Raw genomic sequence first — 24,136 nt, 5'->3', positions numbered from 1 at the left:
CCAGGGAAGCTAAAAGGTTAAAGTGAAGAGTTTGAAAAGCACTCCAGGCATGGAAGATGGCCAGAGAAAAGGTGAAGATTTGGGAGATGGAGTAGTGAAGAACCCAAGATGGTCAGTGTGGTTAGATCACTGAGTCCAGAGAGCAGAGTAAAACATAAGAAGTCTAGAAAGGTAGGATGGCTTAGGTTGTGAAGACCTTTAAAAGCCAAACAGAGGATTTTCTATTTGATCTTGGAGCTAAGAGAAAGCCACCAGAGATTACAGGGCAGCTAGGTGGTATAGCACTGAGTCTGAAGTCAGGAAGACTAATCTCCCTGAGTTCAAATCCAGCCTCAGACGTGTATTTAGTTGTGTGACCCTGGATAAATCACTTAATCCTACTGTCCTTAGTTTCTTCATATGTAAAATGAGCTGGGGAAGGATATGGAACACCATTCTAGTATTTTTGCTAAGAAAATCCCATATGGGGTCATGAAAAGTCAGACACAATTGAAAAATGACTGAACAACATCTGGGGTAACATAGGTAGACCCATACTTTAATTTTTTTGACATGTTGATACAATTTGAAAATCATGTTCTGATGTTTTCTCCCTCTCTCCCATCCTTCCCTCCTCCCTAAGACAGCAGGACATTTGTTATAGGTTACACATGTAATATCATGTAATACATAATTCCTTGTTCATCATGTTGTGGAAGAAGATACATATTGCCTATACTTCAATTGTATACTTCAACCTGCATTGAGATTCTGTCAGTTCCTTCTATGGAGTAGATATTGGGTTTTGTTTTGTTTTTGTTATGAGTCTCTTGAAGTTGTCCTGGATCCTTGCCTTGCAGATAATAGTTAAGTCATTCACAGTTGATCATCATGCATTATTACCATTACTGTGTACAAGGTTGTCCTGTGTATTATCTGTTACCCTAAAAAAGAACTACATTTCCCTGGAGCCCACTGACTTCCTGTCATTGCATACTTCCTGTAGACAGGGAATAAATATTCAGTGGGCAGTCCTGCTCAGCCTTTTTTGGCATGATGCAGCAAACATGGTGGTGGAGTAAGCTAAGTGTGGGGATTTTGAAGTGGCTAATCAACCATGGGCATGTGGTCTTTATTTTGTATCCTCTTTATTCCTTGATTTCTAATGATCATTTAATAAATCTCCTAAAAAATGATATTTTTACTATAAGATTTAATTTTAAATTTTACACCTGGTTCTGCTCACTTCACTTTGCATTGCTTCTTATAAGTCTTTCCAGGTTTGTTTGTTTTTTATGATCATCTTGTTCATCATTTCTTACAGCAAAATAGTATTTCATTACAATCATATGCCACAATTTGTTCAGCCATTCCCCAATTGATCGACATCCCTTCAGTTTCCAATTCTTTGCCAACACAAAAAGAGCTACTAAAAATATTTTCATACATATAGGTACTTTCCCCCTTTCTTTGACCATTTTGGGATACGGGCCTAGTATTGCTGGGTTAAACAGTATGCACCACAATTGTATAGCCCTTTGGGCAAGTTTCCAAATTGCTCTCTAGAATAGTTGTATCAGTTCACAGCTCCATCAACAATATAATAGTGTTCCAATTTTTCTATATCCCCTCCAACATTTATCGTTTTCCTTTTTTTGTCATATTAGCCAGTCTGATAGGGTGAGGTAGTACTTCAGAATTACTTTAATTTCCATTTCTCTAAATTAATAGTGATTTGGAGTATTTTTCCATATAACTAAAGATAGTTTTAATTTCTTCATCTGAAAATTGCCTGTTCATATCCTTTGGCCATTTGTCATTTGGGGCAAACCCATATTTTAAGAAAATGCCTTTGACAACTGACTGGAGAATTGTTTGGAACAGAGAGAGATATGACGCATGGAGATTAATTGAAAGGCTATTGCAACAGTCTAGGCATGAGCTGATGAAGGCCTTCCCCAGGACTGTGGCCATGTAAATGGAGAGAGTGAATGTATCCAAGAAATGCATATATGAATGGCAAGACTTGGTAACATATTGATTATATGTGCTCTCTGTCTTCAAATCTGCCTATTGACTTCTCTAGCTTCCTTTAGGTTCCAACTAAAATCCCATCTTTTACAGGAAGCCTCTTAATTCTAGTGCCTTCCCTTTTGCTCTTAGTTATTACCCAATAGTATATTCATCCAATATATCGCTTGGTTTGTATATATTTGTTTGCATATTGAGAGAGGAATTGAAAATGACACCAGGAGGTTGCTGACATAGGTGACTGGAAGGCTGATGGGCCCTCAACAGTAATAGGGAGGTTCAGAAGAAGGGAGGATTTGGTAGAAAAGATAATGAGTTCTGTTTTAAACATGTTGCTTTTGAAATGCCTTTAGACCCAGTCTGACATTTCCAAAAGGCAAATAGCGATGTAGTAGGGGGCAGCTGGGTAGCTCAGTGGATTAAGAGCCAGTCCTAGAGACGGGAGGTCCTAGGTTCAAATCTGGCCTCAGCCACTTCCCAGCTGTGTGACCCTGGGCAAGTCACTTGACCCCCATTGCCTAGCCCTTACCACTCTTCTGCCTTGGAGCCAATACACAGTATTGACTCCAAGACGGAAGGTAAGGGTTTAAAAAAAAAATAGCGATGTAGTCTTGCAAGTGAAGAGAGAAACTAGGATTGAATAAACAAATTCAGAAATCAATTGCATAGAGAGGATAATTGAACCCATGGGATCTAATGAAATTCCCAAGGAAGATAATGAAAAGAGAGAAAAGAAGACGGCCTGGAATAGAGATTTTGAGGACACCTGAGGTTAGTGAGTATGTCCTGGGTTAATATTCAGGCAGGGACTCTTCCTACTATTGTGCTATCCAAAAAAAGAACAAGACAAACACAAAAAACCTGGGAAGACTTACAGGAACGGATGGAAAGTGAATTGAGTAGAACCAGGAGGACATTGTAACAGCCATAATGCCTGATGATCAACTGTCAATGACTTAACTATTATCACAAGGCAAGGATCCAGGACAACTCCAAAGGACTCATGTTAAAAAACAAAACCAAAATGCTGTCTCCTCCATAGAAGGAACTGCTGGAATCGGAGAAGCCAGACAGGTAGGAGGAAGATAAAAAGAAAGCATATCCAGGAGGAGACGGTGAGCCACACACAATGTCAAAGGCTGCAAAGAGGTCAAGAAGGATAGGATTGAGAAAAGGTCGGGCAATTAAGGTATCATTAGTGTCTCTGGAGAGATTATGAGGCCAGAAACTGAACTACAGAGGTTTTAGAATCCAGTGTGAGAATTAGAGGCGTCCATAGGGTATAGCAGACGGATGAATCACTAGATCTCTCTTGGTTGCCTTTGATCTATGCTAGGTGAAACAGGTTGCTCCAGACTTCGTTCCTTAGCAGCTGGCCTCTGGCAAATCTTAGCTCATGGACTTCTGGTCTGTTGCTCTCCTGACCTTGTGAAGCTCACGGGCTCATAGACGTCTCTTACCCCTTAACCTAAAAGCATGAAAGAAGAGACAGATTAGAGGGACTTGGATACCATCTCCAGTAAGAGAGGACGTAAGTCATTTTCCCCACTGAGAGGCCTACAGTAACTCATTCTCTGTCTTAAACATCAGCAACACAGTAAATAGCCCAACCAAGAACCCACTTTGGCTGGTTAGTTCCAATTCCAGTCCCACAGCCATCCAGTGGTCTCTCTCTTCACCGCATGGTGAACTGATTATCAGAACCAGTTATGAAATGTCTACACATACTACACATCAGGGGGCTACACCCTTTCATTATTTCGTGTTGTGCCTTTCCAGAAGCAAGTTGCCCAACTTCTTCTTTATGGAGGTTTCATAAGCCAAGCACACTATTTCAGCCCTGTTGCGACAGCCGATCAAAAAGACGACTCTTTGATAATATATGTATAACCCAGGGGAATTGCCTATCAGCTCTGGGAATGGGGAAGAAAGAGGAGGGAAAGAATATAAATCATGTAACCACGGAAAAATATTTTTAAAAATAAAATTGTTTTTTAAAACAGCCTATTCTTCACCACAAAGTAACTGGATAAAAAGGTTACAAAATACTCCCCAAAATTCACTGGGGGAGGAGGATGCCATGAGTCTGAGCATTCTGTGAATAAAATGAACTCTCAGTTGGCCATTCCTCCATTAAACTTGCTTCATTTCTATTTCTTTTTCTTTTTTTTCCTTATAAAACCTTTACCTTTTGTCGTAGTATTAATATAACTAAATATATATTTATATACATATATATATATATAAAAGTATAATAATAACTAAAACAGAAGAGTAGCAAGGGCTAGGCATTCTGAGTTAAGTGAATTGCCCAGTGACAGCTAAGAAGTATCTGAAGGCAGATTTGAATCCATGTCCTCCCAACTCCAGGCTTGGCACTATCTACTGTGCTCCCTAGCTGCCTCGGCTTCATTTCTTGGTAACAAACTTAGCCCTCATACCATTCATTATTTGTTCTTAGATTGTTTCCTTGGGAATCAGCTTTCTCCAAACCTCACAATAAATATGTACTCGAGTGAATTTGACATATTTATGGTCTTCTAATCTGTTGTAACACAAAATAGTTGTCCATATCTTGATGATGATAGGCTTATATGAAATTACTCTACTTGAACCGATAATGAGATTAGATCTAGATCACCTCCATCCTTGGCCCTATCTTTGCTTCGCAGTGAATATTTTGGGGAATTCTCCCTTTATACCTGATCTCTTCATTCCTATTTCAGATGCATTCATCACTAACACTCTAGGCCATATTTGTAACAAAAGCGAATTTGATTTGCTGGTTCTGTGCTTGTGGTAATTGTGCATGAAACTTCCATGACTTCTATTCTCTTGTATTTTGTCTTTACAAGTAGGACACATTTGTCTACTATTATATCTTTCAAGAGATTTTTCTGTAAAGTTCAGTCTTTGAATTTGGATTATGAGTGTGACTCTCCTGCTGCTATGCTTCTTTGGTCTATCCGTGAAGGGATGGATACGTTAGTGCTAGGTGTTGTTGAGTCTTTAGTGGTCAAGCATAGATTTACATTCACATTTGGTCCTATATATGTCCATCAGCTTTTTGGAATTTGGTGGAGGCTGGTACAGGTCCGTGACAACTGGATGCCGTTTTATCAGAGCTGAGTATCATTGTATCATGAACTTACTCTAATCTACTCTCATCTGTTTTCTTGGGCTTTGCCAGTGATTCTAAAACACCATAGGTCATTCAAACTTCATTCCATATTTCCTATCACCCAATTCCTTACTCTTATCCCTCTCAACCCTTTCACACCAACGTTCCAAACAAATACCACCCAACTCCATCCACTGTGCCTTCTGGAATGCCTGTTTCCTAGTCATTAAACTTCCCCTAATCCTAGATCTCTCACCCCTTCCATTTTCTAGCTATTACGGAAACTTGGTTCCCTCTGAAGACATAGCCTCTCTGGCCACCATTTCTAATACTGGCTAGACCATCACTCATTCTTCTCAAAATGCTGGAAAGGGCAATGGTGTACTCTTTTCTCTCTATTGTCCCTTTCATGTTCTCTCCCTACCTCCATCATATTGTAGCCTTTCCTCCTTTAAGGTTCTTGAAATTTATATCTACTACCTAATCAAAATACCAGTAGCTATCATCTATAGACCTCCAGTTCACCCTCCTTCCCTTCTCAATAAGTTCAGCAGCTCATAATTTTTCTCTCCTCCTCAATTCTCGCCCTCATATTTGGGAACCTAAACATGCATATCAACTCCCCCTCAAACTTGCTAGCCACTCAATTTTCCAACCTACTCATTTCCCATGACCTACTCCCCCACAGTCATACATAGAAATAATCATAGCCTTGATCTTGCCATCACCCACAAATGCACCAACTCCATGTTCAAGAATTCCAAAATCTCCTTATATGACTATAATCTATTGGCTTCTGCCCCATGACTTGCCTTCCCATACCAAATCCTGCCCTACTCCACACCAAGATCTTTAGTCCTTCAATCCCCAAGTGCTCTCCCAGGCTAATACCCTTGTAATAATCACTGCCTCTTCCTTCCCCATCTTGACCTCTTGTTGAACCAGTTCAATTCTACCCTATCCTCTTTTCTTGAGTCTCTTTCCCTCTTATCATATCATTGACTGTGCTCTGCCAAACCCCAATCTTTGATCATTCCCAACATTAAAGCCTTCATTCCTCTACACGTGGTGCTAAAGGAAGGCAAAGAAAATCATTCTGATTGAATCATCGACAGATTTATGTGACACAATCACACAGGTGTTTATATTGCTACTAGGCAATCCTGCTACAACTCCCTTATAAACTCACTATCCTATTTTCTACAGCAGCTCTTCCAAACTTTTTCATCCCTCCTCCCATGGCTTCCTCTTTCCTGATCTTCTCAGCTGAATTCTTACCTCATATTTTATTACTACAAAATTCCATAAATTTTATAGAAAATAATGAAGCCATTCACCACGAACTCTTCCTTTTCCCCTCTTCCTCATCTCATTTGACATATGCCTTCTGCCCCTATCTCCTCCCTCTTCTGTCTCACATGAAGAGATGGCTTTAATTATTATCAAGGGTAACTTCAATGCCTGCACAAGTTCTGTCATTTCATCCTGCCTCCGTGCTGTTCCACAAACAAAATATTCCATCTCTTGGCTCTGGGAATTTTCTCTGGTTGTCTGCCATGTTTGGAATGCTCTCCCTCTTTATTTCTATCTACTGGCTTCCTTAAGTTCCCAACAAAATCCCATCTTCTAAACCTCTTCTTAATTATAATGCCTTCTCTCTTATAATTATTTCCTATTTAACTGAATATAGTTGAGAACAGGGACTATATTTTGTCTTTTCTTTATATCAACAAAATTGAGCACAGTACTCAGAACCTAGGAGGTCTTTAATAAATGTTTATTGCCTGCCACTGCTGATTGGGATGCATATTGGAAGCTAAGATGGCAGAGTAAGAGATATCCAGTTCATACAAACCCTCCAAACACACAAAAATAGAAAATAAAGCAACTCAAACAAAAGAAAGCAGGGAAAATATGTTTCACTAGGATAAGAAAGGAGAATAATCCAGGGAGTAAAGCACTGGGATAATCAGCAGAACACAGACCAGCCCTACCGCTGGCTGAAGGTAATGAAAGGGCAGAGGGTGAGCAGCTCAACAGGCTGCCAAATATCCTGAGACAGCAAAATAGCAGAAAAGGGAACAGCTCACTTGGCCTGAGACAACAAACAGGCAGAGTGGAGAACAGCTCAGCCCAGGAGACAACAGGGAAACCAACAACAGGGGAAGTGGAATCCAAGTGGAAAAAAAAATCTGAAGGCCTCCCCAGAAGAAGCTAACCAGGCCACCCACTTAAAGTGAACACTGAGGGATCCAAACACAGCCAGGCTTACCCCCAAACACCAGAGGCTACATAGCAAGCTTGGAACAGTCATCCCTCTACCCCAGAAATAGAGCAGAACCCCAATAGACAGGCAAGGTAACAAGATGGGGGTGAATAATAACTAGAAAAATTAGCAAGAGGCAAAGGAAAAAATCTAACCTTAGAAAGTCACTGTAGTGACAGGGAAGATCAAAATATAAAGTCACAAGAGGACAACAATAGCAAAAGGGAAAGATGTAGAGCCCTGAAAGAAAGTGAAAAGGATGTTAGGCCCCAAAAGAACTCTTGGAAATTGTTGAAAAGGAATTTAAAAAATCAAATAAAAGAAATGGCAGAAAGAATCAACAACTTGGAAACTAAGATAAGTCAAATGGAAATGGAGGTTAAAAAAAACTACTGAAAAAAATGACTCTAAAGACTAGAATGGGCCAAATGGAAAAGGACACACAAAAACTCAAGGAAGAAAATAACTTTCTAAAAACAATAACTGAGCAAATAGAAGTTAATGGCTTCACAAGACATCAGGAAACAATAAGACAAAATCAAAAGAATGAAAAAAAAGTAGAAATCTGAAATACCTCACTGGAAAAACAATTGACCTGGAAAAGAGATCTAGGAGAGACAATCTAACAATCACTAGAGTACCTGAAAGCTATGTTTTGTTTTGTTTTTAAAGAGACCAGACACCATGTTATAAGAAATCATCAGGGAGAACTTCCCTATATCCTCAAGCAGGAGGGGGAAAGTTGAAAGAATCCACTAATCATGCCCTGAAAGAAACCCTGAAATAAAATATCCCAGGATCATTATAGCAAAATTCAAAACTTTACAGGCCTAGGAAAAGTATAACAAGCAGACAGAAAAAATAATTCAAATGCCATGGAGCCACAGTAAAAATTATACAAGACCTGGATGCTTCTACAGTAAAGGACCAGAAGGCATGAAATAGGATTGTCCCAAAGGCAAAAGATCTAGGCCTACAACTAAGAATAGCATATGTAGTAAAAATGAGAAAAAAAGAAAAGAAACCAAGCATAATCCTCCAGAAGGAAAAAAAGTGATATTTAATGAAATAGAGGACTTCTAGTTGTTCTTGCCAAAAAAAAGCTGAAAAGAAAATTAAGTGAGCAAATTCATCACTGAAGAGAAGCAGAAAATATAAGCAGAAAACTAAAAACTGAAGAGTTTCAATAAGATTAAATTGAGTAAATTCAGTCTGGGAAGGAAAATTAAGATACTTAAGATATCTATGACACTTAAGATATTCAAAGTATTCAGGATACCAAAAGTACTTTATCAGCAGTAAGAAGGACTATACATAGAAAGAAAGAAGGGGGCAATAAAAAAATCAAGGGATGGGGAAGAAGAGCACACAAGGAAAAGAGAAAAGGAGAGATAGAGGGGGATAAATTATCTCACATGAAGAGGCACCTAAGATTCAACAGAATGGAAGAGAAAATGGGGAGTGTGGCAGGCAATTCTTGAACTCTTCTCTCATCAGAATTCACTCAAAGTGCAAATAACACTCATATTCAGCCAGCTATAGATACCTACTTTACCATCGAGGGTATTAAGGGGAAAAGGGGAATGACAAAAGGGAAGATGGAAAAAAAGGAGGGCAAAATGGGGGAGGCAGTGGTCCAAAGCAAAACATTTGTGATCAGGGAAAAGCCAAAGATCGAGGGGAGGTGGTAAACAAGGGGAAAACAAGTTGGAAAGAAACAAACAGATAATAATCATAAATGTGAATACAAACAGCATGAACTCACCCATAAAGTGGGAAAAGGTAGCAGAGAGGATTAAAAATCAAAATCTCTGTCTACAAGAAATACATTTAAAGCAGGGAAACACACAGAGAACAGAATCTATTATGCTTCATCTAAAGTAAAAAAAAAAGTAGGGATAGCAACCATGATCTCAGACAAAGAAAAAGTAAACAATGATCTAATCAAAAGAGATAATAAAGGAGATTGCATCTTGATAAACGAAACTATAGACAATGAAACAATATCAATATTAAACACATCTCACCCCAAATCATAGCATTCAAATTACTAAAGGAGTAATTATATGAATTAAAAGAGAAAATAGATGGTAAAAATAGACTAGTGGATGACCTCAACCATCTCCTCTCAGAAATAGATAAATCCAAACAAAAAATAATAAAGATGTTAAGAAGATAAATAGAACTTTAGAGAAGTTATATATAATAGACCTCTGGAGAGGAAAATCACAGCAGACCCAGAGATTCTATTAATCAGAATCTACCCCAAGGAAGCCACTGATAAGAAGATATCCACCTAATATATACCAAAATATTTTTAACAGCACTTTTTGCTATGGTAAAGAACTGAAAAGAAAGATTCCTACTGATTAGGGAATGGCTAAACAAATAGTGATACATGAGTATAATGGAATATTACTGTACTGGAAGAAATTGTGAATGTGAGAAGGCTGGAAAGATATAAATGAATTGATACAGAGGAAAAAAAGCAGAGTCAAGAAAACAATAAACACAGGGACTACAACAATGGAAATAGAAAGAACAACCAAGCAAAAGAAATCAAATGTGAAATGTTGGAAGATGATTAAAAAATGAGCATAGCTGGAAAAAAAGGATATAAGAAGACCCTTCCAATATAGCCTTCAGGGAGATGGAAGATCCACAAATGTTACACATTGCACACATTCTCAGAATTTTTCAATATTTTGTTTTTGTTTCTTAAACAAAACCTTTCTTAGAATAAATACTATGTATTGGTTCCAAGGCAGAAGAGGAGTAAGAGCTAGGCAATGGGATTAAGTGATTTGCCTAGAACACACAACTGAGAAGTGTCTGAGGCCAGACCAGATATGAACCCAGGATGTCTCATTTGTAGGCCTAACTCTCAATTCATTGAGCCACCTAGCTGCCCTTAATTTTTCAAGATATTGAACAATTTTGTTGATTTTTTCCCACATCCTTTCTTTTGTCCTTAAAAAGAACCTCTCTTATATAGGATAGCTCTTTAGGAAAGGGAAGGTGGAGATATTAGGGGAAACTATGATAATGTGAAAAACAAAAGACATCAATGAAAATTCATTTAAAAAACATTTTTAAAAGAAAATGACAGGAGGGACTATGGACAAATAAGCACATTAGCTTGCCAATAGTAGAGCCTTGAGTTGGTCTATCCATTCTGGAAAACTATTTGGAACTATGCCCATAGAAGTCACTAAACTATCCTTTGACTCAGAAATACCACCATGAGGCCAACACTCCAAAGAGATCAAAGAAAGTTGAAAAAGAATACATATTTATAAAAATATATGTAGCATCACTTTTTGTAGTGGTAAAAAATGAGAAACTAAGATGTTATTCATCAGTTGGAGACTGGCTGAATAAATAATGATGATATGAATGCAAGGAATGCAAGGATATCATGGCATAAGAAAAGCTGAAAGGGACAGTTTCAGAGAAACCTTGGAAGACTGGTGTGACCTGATCCAGAGTTAATTTAGCAAAACCAGGAGAACAATTTATACAATGACAACATTTAAAAAACAAACTCATTGTAATGACTAACTATGACTCCAAAGGACTGATGATGGGCTTTGCATGACAGAAAAGTGATGAATGGATACATGATGTAGAATGAGACATACATTTTCAGACATGTACAATGGGAGATTTTTTTGTTTGTTTAATAAATATATTTGTTAAAGGAGTCTTGTTTTTCTTTTCTTTAAATTGTATATGGGTGAATGGGAAAGAAAATGAATGCAAGTTAATTTGAAAATTATATAAAATGAGAAATAATTGAAATAATAACTTTATCAAAGCTTTAGAATATAAAACCAATCCACGTAATCAGATTTCAGTATATTACTAACAAAACCTAGAAGCAAAAGAGAAATTCCACTGAATTCTCCATAGAAGGTATAAAATACTTGGGAGCCTACATATCTAGACACATGTATGAACATAACCACAAAATATTATTTACAGAAATAACTGCAGACTTTAATAATTGAAGAAATACTAATTACTCTTGGATATGTTGTACTAATCTAATAAAAATTACAATACTACCCGAATTAATTTGATGACATACCAAAACAAGGTAATGACATGCTATAGAAGTATTACTTTCTAGAACTAGAAAAAAAAGAATGAGAGATCAGGAATCTCAAAAGAAAATGAGGGTGGTTGGGGGAAGAAGGGAATGAAAAGGAAAGAGGCCCAGTAGTACTAACTCTCAAAGTACAATGCAAAGCAGTAATCATTAAAACTATTTGCTACTGGGGGATGGCTGGGGGGCTCAGTGGATTGAGAGCCAGACCAAGAGACAGGAGGTCCTGGGTTCAAATTTGACCTCAGATACTTCCTAACTGTGTGGCCCTGGGCAAGTCACTTAACCCCTATTGTCTAGCCCTTACTCTTTTTCTGCCTTAGAATACAGTATTGATTCTAAGATGGAAGATGAGGATTTAAAAACAAAACAAAACTTGCTATTGGTTAAAAATAGAGAGATCAAGGACAACTAGGTTACTTAATGGGTAGAGAGCCAGGTCTAAAGGCAGGAGATACTGGGTTCAAATCTGGCCTCAGATACTTCCTAGCTATGTGACCCTGGGCAAGACACTTAACTTTGATTCCCTAGCCCTTCTCACTCTTCAATCTTGGAATGGATCCATAGTATCAATTCTAAGACAGAAGATACAAGGTTAAAAAAGAGAGAAATCACTCAGTAGAATAGATTTGGTACATAATATATAGAAGAGAAGGAACATAGGATGGTATTTCAGAAACCTAAACATCATAGCTCCTAGGGTAAGGACTCACTAGATGATAAAATCTGCTGATAAAACTGAAAAGTATTCTGGCAGAAATTGGGTACAGACCAACATTTCATACCATGTAGCATACTTAGGTGTAAAAGGTCACACTATAAATAAAATTTTAAAGCATGGAAGGAAATACTTTTTACAAATATGAACAGGGTAAGTGTTCATGACCAAAGGCTTGGGAGAGAAGATAATAGAGAGCAAAATGAACAATTTCAAAGACATAAAAATTGTTTTTGTACAAACAAATCCAGTGTAGTTTAAAGTAGGAGGGACACAACTAACTGGAGAAAAATCTTTGCAACATGGCCAAAATAGATAAGAAGTTGATTCAAAAAGTCATTCCCTAAAATTTGAACAGGCACTTTTCAAAGAGAGAAACTCAAGCTATTAATGACCTTCTGGAAAAAATGCTCTCAATCACTAATAATTAGAGAAGTGCAAATTAAAGTAATTCTGAGGTCCTGCCTTATGCTCATCAGATTGGCAAAGATGACCAAAGAAAAGAAAATGACAATAATTGGAGGGACTGTAATAAAAACAAGTACATTATTGCACTGTTGATGAAGCTGTTAATTGGTACAGTCATTCCGGAAAGCAATTTGGAACTATGCCCCAAAAGTCACTAAATTGTGCATACCCTTTGACCCAAGGATACTACTGGCTCGTTTCCCTTATTTATTCTCTCATCCAAAATTCTAAGGTAATTAAGGGGTATGTTCTAATATTTCCACATTAATTATTAAAATTGCAACATCTAAATTCTCTGTCTCCTTACAGACTCCTCATAGAATGACAGTTAAAGCTGTCATCATCCACGATCTCCTTCTCTTAAAGATACAGTAGAAGTATTTACAGTCTTTGTGGGAGCAGTTCCTGAAGTGGGCCTTATAAAATTAAAGCAAAGCAGAAAGGGCAAATCATTAGCAAGCTATACACCAACTACCAGGAGAGTCAAAGGTAGCAGTCATTCCTGGCTGATGGGATTGGGTTACTTAGATGTCCTCTGAGCTAAATCTTACTGGATAGGCGACATCAATAGTCAGATACTGGGGATGAGGGTAGAGATGATTCTAGGTTTGAGGAATGACAAGGGTACAGACATGGGGAGAAAATGTATAGTTTTGGAAAAGAGAGAATAGCCTGGTTGGAGATAAGGATGATGGCAGACTGGAAAACTTTGAATGTCCTGAAGAATTTGGACTTGATTCTGTAGGAAATGGAGTAGGTATACTCTGAAGGATTTCAACATGAAGTAACATTATTAGAATTGTGGACAGAGAAGAGGGGGAGATTGGGGACCTCCGCCCTCCCAGAGTAATTGATATCCTCACAGACAGTGAGATGTTCACATGGTGCGGTCCCTTTTATGAAGTAGAACACTGCGGATTGAGTTGTAAGGCACAATCGTTGACCAAGCTGAAAAGAATCCACCTTCCTGAGGGCTTTAAAGAGCTGGGCCTTGGGGTGGAGGAAGAATCCAGCTCTTCACCTTTTGAATGGGAAGGAAGAGTTCTCTTGCCCTTGCTCTATCAATTCCCCTGTCTCCTAATCACCTTGATGGAAATGCCCGTCCAGCAGCTAAAGAATCCATTTGAAAGAGTTTGAAGAGCAGAGACTCTCCCCAGACAAACATGAATAAAGAGAATCAGTCTCTCCGGGGTAGAAGCCCATGGCAGCCAAGAAAGTCAGCTGTGGATTCAAGAAAGAATTATCACTGGAAAACCCAATACTGATCTGTGGAGAGGAACGGATCCTCGGAGCTCAGATTGGCAATCCACCCAGGATAGACTCTACACACGGGGTGAAGTTTGTGAAGACTCTGTGAGAGAGGAAGAACTTCAAGGACTGGCAGTATTAGAAAAGTAGTATTAGCCATGTGTGTTCTCCACATGGGTATCTCATTACCCACTGCATTATTTTTTAACTCTTACTTTCCTTCTTAGAATCAATATACTAATCAATAGAATCAATTTTGCATATTGATTCTAAGGCAGAAGAGCAGCAAGGGCTAGGCAATGTGGGTTAGGTGACTTGCCCAGGGTCACATAGCTAAGAAAGTGTCTGAGGTCAGATTTGAACCCTGGATCTCTCATCTCTAGACATGACTCTTACTCCACTGAGCTACCTAGCTGCTTCCTTACCCACTGTAGTTTAAGTTTGTGCCCATGTGTCCATGGGCACTGTGTATATTTGTGGAAAGATCTACCTCAGGTTTATGTAGAAACTGAGACAACAGGGTTAAGTGACTTGCCTAGGGTCCCCTCAGCTAGTAAGACCCCAAGGTCAGATTTGAATTCTACCTTCCTCCAGGCTCAACACTCTATGTATGCACTACAGTGGCACCTGGCTGTCCTTGGCACAGAAACACCCAAATAGGGAAACTTTCTACTAAGGCAGGTCAACCTTGTCAGAGTTGGCTAGGGTCCTTGAAGCTAGTATGTATTAAAAATGAGACTTGAGACTAAGTTTTACTGACTCTCTAGCCTCTGCACTATTGTGATGTACTGGAGGTTGTTGCAAATACAAGTCTAGACGAGGAAAGAAATTAGTGGGACAGTGGAGGCAGGGAAAAGATATAGATTTGGAAACAGAGACAGGAAAAGGAACCTGTGTGTCCTAGGCAAAGCTCGAAAGTCATATGTACCTATTTCTGGAAATCAGTTCCCTGTCTGGGATCCTCCATTAGAGTTGTCACCATTACCATATGTAACTTGACTTGCTTTCATCAATTTATAATGTCATAAATAGAGGCATTCCTTCCAGGTCTCCAGATCAGCTCTTCAGTGGCTCTTCATCCTATCTCATTCTTATTCTTGTCACTCTACTAGCCATCTATAAAGGATTTACCCAGATTACTAACTTCCTCTATTTTTAAAAATATTTCTGAGATACCAAGACAATACATAGGCTATCTGCTACCTTTGCTCTCACCAAATGATGGTCCCACTTCATTTTTCTGATCCCACATGTCCTTGACAATGTTTTTAGGCCTCTTCCCACAAGGATGATATGTTATAGTAGACTTACACCCTCATTCCTCTTTCCATCGCCTTGTGTATCACCAGTAATTTTTGTGTTTTTGTTTTCTGAGATCATAGTGCCCCATGATTCATAGCTATATAGGCATACAGGGAAAGAATTGGTGCTTAATACATGGCCTTTTACAATAGGGAAAAGACAGAGATCTGAAATTGGAATTGGAATCATTGCAATTTCCCAAAGGCAATCCAGTCTGTGTTCTTCCTGCCATTCATTTCTGGGGGCAGTTTATATCTAAGTGCAATATATCCAGGGACGAACTCCCCTCCCCATAACATGCCCTCTCACTATATATCATGATCTGGATAGCAGGCAGTCTTCTTTCATTTTATTTTTCCATGTGAATTGCTAGGCCAATCTCTTTTGAATGGATGGCCAGAGATCTCACTTTGAAGGCCCAGGAGTATTCTGGGCTTCAGTGCAATCAACATAATATAATTTGCCAATAAAGAACATCTGGAGAACCTCACCATCCATAGCTCAGCTCTCTGGATTCTGACCAGGACAGATTCAGTGACATTAAATCACAGAGACAAAAGGCACCTCAGGGACCGTCTAGGGAAGGATCCAACCCATATTTGAATAAGAATCCTCTCTAAACATTCCTGACAAGCAAAAACTTCCATTAGGTTGTATGCCAGCATACGATGTTTAGCACTCTATATATCTGGCAACACCAGATATGTATGTAATTGCTTATGGAAAAATATATTTGGAAGGGAAATAGGAGATTTAATTCCATTTTGGAATTCGAAAACAAGTTAGAATTAGTAGCCATTCAGCCTCAGCTTTACTTCCAATGACTGGGGGCTCCACTCACAGTCTCCTGAGGCAGCCCATTCTACTTAGGTAACTCTAAGGGAATTTTTATTAAGTGCTTATTATGTTCCATATACCACGCGAAGCACTTTACAACTATATCTCATTTGATCTTCACAAGAACCCTGGGAGAGAGTTGATCCTATTATTCTCATTTTATAGTTGAGAAAATTGAGGCAGTCAGAGGTCAAGTGACTTGCCCAGGGTCACACAACTAAATAAGTGGATGAGGTCGAATTTTAACTCAGAGCTCCCTATTTCCAAGCTCGGGGTGCTATCCACTGTTCCACCCAGTGGTTTTGTTTGAAAGATTTTCCTTACATCAAAGAGAAATCCTCTCTGCAACATCAGCCCATTGCTACTTGTTCTGTTAACCAGAACCAAACTGAACAAGTCTTATCTCTGTCCCATAATGCAGTTCATATATCTAAATATATTTCTCTTGCACATGACTCCCAAGTTGTTTCTTCTCTAAGTTCAACTTCCTCAGTTCTGTCAACTTTGTGACATGGCTTTCAGTTGTCAAAGGATCAGAAATCTAGGAATGAAAGGGATCTCAGAGGTAATCTAGTACAACCCATTCATTTTATAGATGAGGAAACTGAGATCCAGAGGGGCTATCTGGATTGATAACAACTGGTCACACTCTTCAAGGCTCCAGTTGAGTCCAAATGATTCTTAAAATTTGGTATCTAATGTAAGGAAAGAGGAGTAAGCAGGTGACCCGTACCAATGGAGAGAGGTCCATCTGGGGCAAGGGCCCTGCTGTCATGTGTCTTGAAGGGAGGCAGAGAGATATCTGTAGCCTCTTCTCCAAAGGAGACTTTCATTCCCACCAGGGGGGGCAGCAAACAATTTGTGCCAGAGGCCACTCACCTCTCCTCAGAGAGAGAATTCTATCTTTCCTTTAAAGAGTGTTCACCTAGGAGATATGATGGACCCAAGCAAACTTATGATCACTGTCATTGGGGGGAGGGGGGAGAAGATCCTTTCAAAAGGCCTTTCCCATCCAATAGCACTTCCACAAAGAACATGCCCAGAGATTAACAGAGGAGGAGCCCATTTATCCAAAGTGTAGCAAAATAGAAATCAGAATAGGCCTATATAGGAGAATACACAAGGAGTTCTTCCATTAGGACTGAAATGATCCAGCTCAACCAGGAGAGAGGGTCCTGGATCTCACCAAGGAGAAATTCCTCAAAATCTCTAGAGTGGCATGCTGGGAATAGGGACATGTTGAAGACTGTCCACTCCTCAGGTCTATCCAGTGTCTTCCCCTTCAGAAAACTGAAGTGGGTTAGCCTCTTCCATCTTCTCCTTGGAAGTGGACTGGATGCTTTGTTCAAAGAAGACTCCCACTTGAAGAGTCCCCAAAGGGTTACTGGTGGAGAACTGAAGCTCTCACTTCTAAATAATGCACACAGGGCAGAACTTTTGTTTCCACCAATAAAAAGAGAGCTCCAAAGCCTTTGGATGGGCTTTGACACCAGGGTTACATTAGCATTGATCACGTGGCTCCATAGGTGTTCTGAATGGAACTATCACCCTGGCCTTATGCTTCTCTGCATTCCACCTAAAGTAGCTATTTTGGTCCCAACACACTTTTGACTCATTGACTTGGCACTCTACCAAATTCCAGATCTTTGTTGCATTGTTGCCCAGCCATATATCCCTGATCCTGTATTTGTCAAGTTGATTCTTCTAACCCAAGTGTAGAACTTTATGCTTATCACTATCAAATTTAATTTTATACTTATCTACTCTGTGTATGTTTGTGTGTGTTTGTATGTGGGTGTATGTGTGAGAGAGACAGACAGACAGACAAACAGAGGGAGAGACAGAGAGAGGGAGGAAGAGGGAAAGAGAGAGACAGAGAGGGAGGGAGAGAGAAAGACAGACAGACAGACAGACAGACAGACAGAGACAGAGAGAAAAACAGAGAGACAGAGACAAAGAGAGAGAGACAGAGGCAGAGAAAGAGAGAAAAACAGAGACAGAGACACAGAGACACAAAGAGAAAGAAACAGAAAGAGAGAGAGAGAGAGAGAGAGAGAGAGAGAGAGAGAGAGAATGAGAACACTCCAGAGACCAAGATGAGCCATTTCAAAGCTCAGACCCATGTCCTAGACATGCCACTTGCTGATAGAGGGACGGTTTCAGAAAATCCTCACTCCAAGTGTGGCCTTACAGGAAACTCAAGAACTCAAGAGAATAGTAGAAGGTGAGAAGATTAATGCCCAAAAGTCATTAAAATAGAAGGTAGGCGTTCAATCACTGCCATCATGCACCTAACTTGCATTACAAGTTAAACCAATTTTATTACAGAGACTTACGGTACTTGCAAAAGAAAGACCTCCAAGACTCATTGAATTTCTAACACTGTAGCTTTTGTTGTAAAGTCACAATTAAAAAGCTGAAAGTAATTTCTAGAAAAGAACAGAATGATTTAGCTGTTACTGTCAATATATATGATTAAGAGATAGTTTATGATTTCTTCTTTTTCTTTAGAAATTAAGTTATTTTTCTTGATTATGCCTTTTTCCCCCCCAACCCCTACCTTCTGTCCTAGAATTAATACTGTGTATTGGTTCTAAGGCAGAAGAGCAGTAAGGGCTAGGGAATGGGGATCAAGTGACTTGCCCAGGGTCACACAGCTAGTTTGAGGTCAGACTTGAACCTAGGACCTCCCATCTCTAGGCCTGGCTTTCAATCCACTGAGTTGCCCAACTGCCCCAACTATGCTTTTTTGGTTACAAAGACTTTGATTTTTCTCCCCAGAGGGGAGGAATAGGAGGGAGGGAAAAAGAAATGCTTGGAAACTATGAAAAAATAAAATTTCAAAAAATATATATATGTATATACGAACCTTCAGAATCAAAAATCAAAGGACTCCAGAAGAGAACACAATTCTCTTATGATCTTTAGTTAATGAAGATATTCTGTGAGGTTCTTTTTCACATTGTCTTCATTTTTCTTTTAAAATCAACCTTCAGGATAATCTGCTAAGAATGTGATTTTGGGAAAGCATACTTATTAAGGATGAAATACGCATCTAGCCTAGATATTACTTCATAGGTAGCAGTGATTCTCTTTCTCATCCTTTTCCCATCATGGTTTCCTTTTCCGTTTCTTTCTCTCTGTGTCTCTGTTTCTCTGTCTCTGTCTGTTTTTCTGTCTTTCTCTGCCTCTGTCTCTCTGTCTCTCTGTTTTTCCTCTCTGTCTCTCTGCTACAATTTTACAACAGAGAAATAGATAAGGCAGAGGTTAAAAAAAAATCTGAGCAGAGACACTACAGAGTTTGTCATTCCTACGTAACTGTCACTGTCTTGCCTCAATGCCTATACTTTCCCTGAAGAGGTGGCTCCACGCCAAGAGAAAAGGAGCAGCGTGCCTCAAATGATCCTCTAAAGAACAAACATGGCATCCGGAGTTCTGTTGTGTCTGCCTTTTGTGCAGATATGAAGGCAACTCACCAACCCAGGGAGGAAAACTAATAGTTTGTGGATCGTGCCTGGAGAAAAGAGCCGTAAGAGAGGCAGGCAAGGAAAAAAAGTGACAAAAGGAGCCATTTGTCACTGGTGATTGTGTTGTTCTTGGAGAAGCTATGAGTCTCATGTTCCCCAACTAAATCAAATAGTTTTTACACAATTCCAACAACAACAACAACAACCAGGAAATAAATTCATGGGTATATCTTAAGCTTCTTCTTGAAAGAGAGAAATTCATTTCAATGGGAGCAACACCTAAGGTGTTACAATAGCATCGGTCTACTGAAGGAATTTAGTACTACACATAGTACATGTCTGAAGGGATGAATGGATAAAAGAGTCTTCTTGGATTGGATTCATTGTTCTACCCTCTCGAGATTTTTATTTGGGATCTTGACACGAATGGATTAGTTATCCCAGGTTGTTGACAACTGAAAATTTGACAAGCGTGTTTTCCATGGCAAATCAGAGATAAAAATGTTGACCTAGATCTCTAGGCAACTCCAGGGAACTTCCATTAGAAACCTCCCTCCAAACCACCATCCATCTTTCAATGCCACTTCTATTCCGTGTCTCTGTGGACTTCCGTAGGCATGCTCACCAAATGTGGACTTCTAGCCCCCTCCCTCCATTACATTTGCATGGAAATAATCTAATTGGAGGAGAATCTCTATCAAGTCAAACAGGTTTTCTGTAACCAAAAAACACTGCTTTGGGGACCCACTTGTCCAGTTAGTTCTGAATTACCTGACTACTGTCTTCCATCTCACTTCTCTCCATTTTTGTCCATTAGAATAGCAAGAGCAATTTTATAATAAACTTTCCTGAAACTTGGTGGGCAGCTGTACAAGTGGTAAAGTGCAATAAGTGCTGGTGGTGGTGTCAAAGGACATATTACTTACTATTTGTGTCACCTTGGACAAGTCCCTCTCTGGGCTTCAGTCTCCTAGAGACCTATAGTCTGAGCTAGTCAACATTTTTATCTCTGAATATTAGTTAACCTTGAAGGTCCCTTAGGACCCTATGACCCTATGTTTTGTATCTCTCATGATACTGAAACTTGAAGAATTGTTCAGCAAATATATGCCTATGGTTGTCTCTCTCAAGGTATGATTTTATGTATGATGTATGATTTTAACACATGTGTAGCTCTCAAAAACTCTGAAGGTACTTAGTCTGACTCCTATTTGTATACTAGAGGGCTGGGTCCCTAACTAGTAGCTATCTCTATCTTCTTCTCAGGGTTCTAGGGCAGTGATGGTGAACCTTCTAGAGATGGAGTGCCATACCCCTCCCCCCACTGAGTGCTGGGCATGCCCCTTCGCCCCTCCTACCCCACACAGGAGAGGGAAGAAGCACTACCCTTGGGCTCCTGGGTGAGGGTTGGGTGAAGTGAGGAATGTCCTCAGCGAGTGTAGAGAGGGGGGAGGGTGTAGCCCAAGTGCTCTGCTCCCATCCAGTTCTGCCACCTGTAAGCTGCCCACCTTGCCCCCTGTGCACTCCCATTGTGCTGCTGGGCAGAGGGGTGGGGGATGGGAAAAAATGTCATCAAGTGTGATGGAGACAGAGAAGGGACCAACTCCGCCTGAGCCCCTCTGGCTTTCTAGTAATGAACTGGGCAGGGAAGGTGGTGGGGAGGGTGGCCATGTGCCCACACTGCCTGCCATCTTTGACGCCTATGCCATAGGTTTGCCATCACTGTTCTAAGGGTAATCTGAAGGAGTAGTGAAGATTTCCATAACACTATCTATTTTAATCATCAACCCAACTTGTTCTCTCGTCAATACCATTGATTAGCACCCCAGTATCAACTTGGTTAACTGGCTTTGCCAAAGGGATATTTAAATAAAAGGTATAGCAAGAACATGAGAACCAAGAAGATCCCTCCCTAAACTAAGAATACACCCTCCACCATGGTCCCCTGAAAGAACAGGCTCCAACTTAAAGCATTTGCTACAAAGCATCCGTCCCACCAAATTGACTTCCAAATGTGGAAGTAACACTAGACAAGTTTCTCTTTTGCTGTAGGACATGGAGTCTCAGCTACTGGGTCCAGTCAAGCAGGTCGCTCCTCAGACTCTTCTGGCACACCAAGCTTGGATGCTGGAAAACTCTGGTATGAACCTCCAACAATGAGCCTCTATTTCTCTGACCTTTGGACGTCTCTCAAGGCCCTGCACCAGAGGAGTTTGTACACAAATGGGAGGTGGTCAAATCCTAGACATAGGCTTGCCTGGGGAGTCGTGTATTCATGAACAGCCTGGCTGGGGGGTGGGGAGAGGGAGAGGGTAACCACTCCTTCACCAGTCCCCTGGAGCTCAGAAAATCATACTTCATAGCCAGCGTGATGAAAAAGAATGAGTTTCTCTTTGGGAAACTTTTGTGTGTATTCTCTGTTCCAGTTCAAGAGCCAACCAAAAGGCTCCACGTCACCAGCAAATAAGTTGGCAAACAAGTCACTGGATATCTGTACCTGCCTCATGAACTTCCATAGGAAGGCTTATCAAATGGCCATGCTCCTAGCCCTCGCCCATATGCATGAGAATAATCTTATTGGAAGAGACTATCTGTCAAATCTAACCAAAAAAACACAGCAAGATGCCACCGTCTCTACAGTTTTAAGTTCTCTGTGTGACCGTGAAGATATGGGCTGCTCTCAATATTGTCTTTGGAAGCATGCTTGTTCCTTCCTCATCGAGGACAACTTCTGTAAACATAAAGAAATATTCACATAAAGACTTGCTAAAGGGGACAGTTAGGTGGTTCAGTAGATTGAGAACCAGGCCTAGAGATGGGGGTCCTGGGTTCAAATACGACCTCAGAGGCTTCCTAACTGTGTGGCCTCAGACTTGTCACTTATCCCCCATTGTCTAGACCTTACCACTCTTCTGCCTTGGAGCCAATAAGCAGTATTGATTCTAAGACGGAAGGTAGGGTTTTTTAAAAAGACTTTATAAAGATGAGAAAGCAAGCCAATGAGTTACCAGTTTCTGATATCTTTTTTTATAATAATGTCATCCATTTTGTTTTCCATCCTTTGGGATTTCTTTGAAAATCTTGATTAGATTTTGCATTAGAAATGCATTAGAAATGATGCTGTCTCTAGGAGATTTCCTAGCATGCTAGATCTCATGCTGGAAGGGACCTTAGAACGCATTTAGTCCAATCCTTTTATCTTAAGATAAGTAAATCTATGGCCAGAAACATTAAGTGATTTGCCTGAAGTTACACAAGTTGTAAATGGCATAATCGAGATTTAAACATGGGTCCTCTGATTCTAAATCCAGTGTTCTCCAACTATAAAATGAAGATGATAATGGCACCTATCTCAAGAGCTAGCTGGGAAATAAATCGAAATTATACTTATAAAAGCATTTAGCACAATGCCTGGCACAGAGTAGGCACTTAATAGATGTTTGCTCCTTTACTGTACCCCCATTATATAATGGATAGTTCCTTTTGTATGTAATATCACCTTGGACTTCATTTTCCCCAACCTGCACTACCAATGGCATGGTACAACCTTCCAAGGGGGACTCTGTTACTTTTCAGGGTTCTTGTGGTAATTCTATGGAGGGTTATCTTCCTAACCAAGACAATCGTCATTCTCGGCTTTGGAGAGACTATTACTATCTCCCTAACCCTGTAGGTCATGAGCCCCCATCTGTGTGTTTCCCTTTAACAATCAATCAGTAGATCAGTTCCTCAGCAAAAAGATCTCCTCATTGTAGTAACTGTTTTACCTTGGGTTATACTTCTCATTCTAGAAAATCCAGTACAAAGTCCAGATTGAAGACGTATCCTCCATAGATGGTAAGTTCCTTTAGATACTTCTTTTGCTTGCAGATGACATGGCAAATGATTGTATCTAGCCCCAGGATATTACAAAGTCTCCTAAATGGGTCCATAAGCACTCAAAAAATTTAGCCTAACCGTCCACACAGGAAAAATCAAAGGGATTAAGAACATCTATTCCCTAGATATGGTGTTGGAAGGAAGAACTGTAGAGCTCAGTCATCACCATATGTACTTTAAATAAACTCTACAAATAGATAATGGGCTCAGACATATAAGAATAGATCAGGTTGGAATAACTCAGGGAAATAGCAAAGTTCTTTTTAATGACCCTCAAGCTTCTACCTGAAACAAGATACATCTTTTTAATGCCAAAATTCTTCCAGTGATGTAGGTCTGTGAGTCATGGAATAATTCAGTGAATTCTAAATTAAAATTGAAAATCACCCAAAGGGCAATGGAAATGGGCATTGCGGTATGAACAAGCTACAACACATCACAAAAAGAGAATCAAGAAGAAGTGATATAAAGGATGTCATCCAACTTCTCAGTAGAAAAAAAATAATAATAAAAGAAGTTGGGCTGTTTCCTTGGTAAGAGCCATTGATAATCAGCAGACAATGTGAGTACTAACTGGTATCCTTGGAATAACAGGAGGACTCAGGGAAGGTTTCCAACACATTGAATTAAAAACCTGTGGTAAATTCATGTGAGAATATGGATAAGGCTTGCCCAGGAAGGTCAGGCATAGATGAATGGTGGGAGGATATAC

At 39.7% G+C, this 24,136-nt stretch overlaps 1 long non-coding RNA gene across 1 annotated transcript in view; it reads right to left on the bottom strand.

The window, feature by feature from the left end:
• Nucleotides 1–517: 517 nt before the first annotated feature.
• The window catches only part of LOC130454328 (uncharacterized), a 28,587-nt gene continuing 4,968 nt past the window's right edge, over nt 518–24,136 (bottom strand). The window contains exon 2 of the long non-coding RNA XR_008911979.1: nt 518–3,478. This is a non-coding gene — a long non-coding RNA (uncharacterized LOC130454328). The remainder of the gene's footprint in view (nt 3,479–24,136) is intronic.

This window comes from Monodelphis domestica, chromosome 5 (assembly GCF_027887165.1).
Source record: "Monodelphis domestica isolate mMonDom1 chromosome 5, mMonDom1.pri, whole genome shotgun sequence".
In the NCBI taxonomy this organism is placed as follows: Eukaryota; Metazoa; Chordata; class Mammalia; order Didelphimorphia; family Didelphidae; genus Monodelphis; species Monodelphis domestica.
The sequence above is the reverse complement of the archived record's forward strand: the minus strand, read 5'-3'. Positions and strand labels throughout refer to the sequence as shown.